We start from the raw sequence: 4,938 nt of genomic DNA, 5'->3' as shown, positions 1-4,938 counted from the left end.
AAAGAGATCATAGAGTTATAAGAAGACTCCTAGAAACGCAACTGCTCAGAGACAACCAAAATTTCAGTGTTTTATATTATTAGGAAACCAATAAATAGTAATATTAAACAATGTATGCATTTGTTGTGTGCTTTCATCTTTAATGCTAGACATAGTTTTGATTTCTCACCTATTTTAACTAGCATGTAGTGATACTTCTAGAAAAGAAGTTGGGGACGGGCAGCAGTGAGCAGTATGGCACAGCTTCTTTTGTGTCAACAAAAGTACAGAAACAACAAAAAAGTTCACAAAAGCATACTCAAAAGAGAAGAAAATGCCTCCAAGCACACAGGCATTTCAGCTAGGAGCTTCTTTAAAATGGTTGTGAATTTATCCATGGGAGGTCTTAAGGTCTGTACTGAAGTCCCTTTCCACCCACACCTATACATCAGTCTTTTGTTTTAGTTGTTAAAAGCACGGATACTTGTGTTCTTTTGTTGCCAACATTTTTAATAATTTGATTTTGTTTATATTGATCTTTTTAGAAAGATGCATGATTCAATTCTGCAATGCTATAGAAATTACAAAATTCTGATTTTAGTTTCATTGCACTGCATCTCTGTTAGAGAAATTTTCTTTTCAAGACGGTTAACCTTTACTATCACTTTTCTGTCTGAGTCATCAGCAATTATTTTGTCCCTGAGGAGTATTTTCATGGCTTCCCAGAGATTTATGGGTAACCATCTATTGGTAACATAGCCACAGAAAGGATTTTATTTCTACTTTTCTTAAAATAGTTCAGGTGTGCATCACCTAAAAACGAGTTAATGAGCTTCCATCAGCTGGTATATAAGCCAGCTTATATATTGCCTGCAGTAGCAGGTAGGGTGATGTGAGCCACAGTAAAATAAAGGAGAGGTCTTTGCAGTCTAGTGTTGTTCTGTGGATCCTTTTGGTAATTAGGAAGAAGATTTTTTATTTTTTTAATTCTCCCAAAGATGTTCTGCATGTGGACAAAAAACTAGTGTAATTCTTCCTTTTGGCACCTGTGTCAGCATGACTTATTTCTTTTTATGAAATTAAGCATCTATGAGCCTTATCCTGTGAGTCCTCAGGGATCAGCTCCTCTGTGATGGAGCAAGGAATGTAGTTATCATCCCTTTTTTCAGATGAGGTTACGATTTTTATTTTGGTTGGGAATCCAGCGAGGCACAGGTTTGTAAAATATGTGGACTTTTTATCAAGGTATGTGTTCCATAACGAGGGAACAGCAACTCTGGGGCAAAAAGCTTCCAAAAACATATAATCCAGTTGCACTGTATGAAAATGGGATGTGCAGGCATTATTAAAATAAAATAGAAAATAAAATAATGGGTTTTGACTGATGTGCCTTGGTATATTTCACTGTAGGAGTTTAAGTGTTCCCAGCTTTCTTTCCAGTCTTGCTGGCAGAGATTACCAGCCCTCTGTTGCAGCCTGCAAGGAAACTCAGACCTTTGTCATTGTAGTTTCAAAGCAAGATTTGGTATTTTATCTTAAACCACTGAATGTGTCCTAAGATACCAGGCTCTTAGCTGGATTGTTTCTGCTTACTTTACTGCAGTAGTTTCCACCAAAAGGGCTGGGCAGGCAGCTGGGAATACTGACACCTTAAATATTCACAGCAAGGTTTTGCAGAGCTCAGCTGTCAAAACTGCGGCTTCTTTTTATGTTCCTCATACACATCAATAGCCTCTGCCAGGAACAAAAGAAGAGTATCAAGCAAGGTAAAAAACGAAAAACAAGGTTAAACAGCACAAGTTTGTTTTCTATTTACAGGCTTGGTGAAAATTCAGATGATCTGTTCCAGCTAGGAAAGTTCATCAACCACTAGCTATGGTTCCTGTTAACCATTCAAACTGGGGGGAAAAAAAAAAAAATAAATTACAGGACATCTGGACATAGCACTTAGGCAGCCATCACATAGGGTAGGGACAGACATACGCTGCATTACCCACTGGTGAGTGGTGAGACAGCCTGCAACCATTTCAAGCCTTTTGTTGATGGTGGTGTTGCTGTAGTTTCTCTAAATGAGCTTGCAGTAAGCCGTTCCTTGAGTATGCAACTTCTTCATGAATACAATAATTTTTCCAAATTTAGGATTTGGGGTGCTGCATCCTTAGCTGCTAATGCAAGCATTTCCCTGAAACACTTCATTATTAAGCATTGCAATTATTCAGTACCTCCTGAAGTACTTGTAATCCTGCTGTAAACATATGTAATGTTATTTGAATACATTTTTCAAGCGTGCCAAAAGCATAGCTGAATAAATATCAAGAGCCTGATCTAAAACCCAGTGAAATTTCAGTGGTTTTTGGAGGCTTAGCTGAGAGCTCAACTGAATAATATTGCTGGTTTTGCTCGTCTCCTGAAAAACTGGTGGCTATTGAACATGCAAGGCCTACCTGGTAAATTTTGTATAAGGTTTTCCTTTTGCTGACTTTAATGTTTCGTACTTCAAAATCTAAATTCATACAAAATAATGTGATAGTAGGGTAGACCGAATACAGCTTTACCTACCTAGCTACATACTTCTTGTGCTGAGGTAATTAAAGTTAGATGTTGAGGATAGAAAAACATGCAATAAAGCAAAATACCTCACCTAACAATAATTACGGTGATCATTTCATTAATTTGTATTACATAGTTGACTCTTTCAATCCATTTATTCAACCAAATGTTTAATAACTGGCCCCAAATTAAGCCATTACTCATGCACACTGCTACAAAGAAGGTTAAGCAATATAGCCACACATTCATAGATTATTTGAGGCATTCACTTCCTTTTTTCCTGTTTTCCTTGTGCACATTGAGTTTTCTGTCTGTACTGGGTACCATGGGCCCAACTTTGATACATTCAAAAAACAACTCATGATACCCAGATAGTGAGATGCTAGCTTATGACAGACAAAATTTTCAGATTGCAATCCTTAGTCATTCAGTCTTTCTGTCTGTCTTTCTGTTGGTCTTTCCCTCCAGAATTCAGCAGGGGGAAAGGTTAGCTTAGAACTATTAGGATACGTAACTGGCCATGACTTGATGAAGTTCCCTAGAGACTAGACAAAAATAATAATAAAAAAACAACAGTAAGTGAATTCTGAGACTTCCCTTCCCTTCCCTTCCCTTCCCTTCCCTTCCCTTCCCTTCCCTTCCCTTCCCTTCCCTTCCCTTCCCTTCCCTTCCCTTCCCTTCCCTTCCCTTCCCTTCCCTTCCCTTCCCTTCCCTTCCCTTCCCTTCCCTTCCCTTCCCTTCCCTTCCCTTCCCTTCCCTTCCCTTCCCTTCCCTTCCCTTCCCTTCCCTTCCCTTCCCTTTTTTTTTAATGTCATTAAATGTTCAAATGAAATAGTAATAGTAAATGTCCAGAACTCCCCACTGGTTTTAACAATAGAGGAAAGCCAGAGATGAAACTTTCACTCTTGTCCTCTGAAAATTCCCTTGCTGGTTGCAGAGCACTTGAGCTCCATTCATTGGTGTCACTTTGTGTTAAACAGGTAGAGTATCTGACTCTGGGTGTGGCACCATGGGAATGAAGCTATGGCTTATTAGAAGATGACAAATACTAAGAAACTGCATAATGCGAGCTGACAGATCCCCAGGACTTTCACTGCTAACACTTCATGGCTAGCCTTAGCACATCTGCGCTGTGTTATCTAGATTAACATAGAGCAATTTGTTTTTAAAGTATTGCAAAGCGACAACACAAAATAAAGAAACGGTTTTAAGTACTAGGAAAACAACTGGTTTTAATTTTTAATGCGGCATACTTTTTAGAGTCTTATAACTATTTACTCAACCTCTTTTTCAGCCTGGTTCAGCATGTATTATTAAAAGCCTTTAACACGTCATATACAGTACTGTATGTGACTGTATCTGCCCACTGTTTACTTAAATAGCATTCTTGGGAATAATAAACTGCAAGCTTTCTTTAAAAGCACTGTAAATGAACAGATAGCAGAAGCAGGAGTTATTGTTTAAAAGCTGTTAAGACCTTTGCTAACTCAGACAGGTGCAACATCACTTCTGCATGCTGCTTCAGACTATTTCTCAGACATACTCAGCTCCTTCTTTGAGGTAACACTTCCATCCAAAGGGTCACTTGGAACTCTGAAAGACCTTAGGTAGGTTACCTAATGCCTATACATAAGAGTATATAATAATCCTGTGTGTCCCAAACCTCTGCTCTGCCACTCAGCAGCTGCAATGCTGGAAACACGTGCAGGGCTGTGTCTGGCCTGTGACCCAGGGGCTCCCCGTCTGCTGGAAGTGTGGAGAAGTGCTAGACACACAGCTGACAGAAAGTGCTGAGCATACAGAGTGTTTTTAAGTATCTGTAAAGTGTCCTGCCAAAAGCTTGCACAAATGGCCCTGATTCTAGAAGGGCCGTTAAGTATGGCGCTAATATTGCAGCATATACACTGAGGCCTGTGCACTGAGGCCTGTGCTTCAGTCATTGTTTTACAGGGTTTAATTTTAAAAGAACTCTTTGTATATTTATATGCTGTAGCTGCTTTTGTATAACGGGTAGTCCCTGAAACGATGGTGAGAGGCTAGGAAGTGTTCAAACCCATCGGCCTAGCAGAGGTATACTCATTTAAGTGAGAGTAGGGAACACTGTGCTTTGTAGAAATTGGATTTATAATACTTAAACAGCTTTGGCCCAAACAGTGAGCCATGCACAGTGCTAACAAACCTCTCCTGGGATCATCGTGTACTCTGGAAGCAGCCCTGCATCACTGTGCTGTGAAATTGCCTGATAATGTGGAAAATGATCAGAGTCTGACACTGGAAAGGCAATATGGACCAGCTATAGGCAAGGAAAACCTGGCAATGGAGGGGAGAAGTGGGCTAAAGGCTGAGCACCACTGCTCCAGGAAGATCTGCTTTGGAGGAGTAGGGGAGGAACCATCTGCATTGTTTGTC

Source organism: Phasianus colchicus, chromosome 1 (genome assembly GCF_987193195.1).
Source record: "Phasianus colchicus chromosome 1, bPhaCol1.hap1.1, whole genome shotgun sequence".
Classification (NCBI taxonomy): domain Eukaryota; kingdom Metazoa; phylum Chordata; class Aves; order Galliformes; family Phasianidae; genus Phasianus; species Phasianus colchicus.
Note: the sequence above shows the minus strand (reverse complement) of the source record.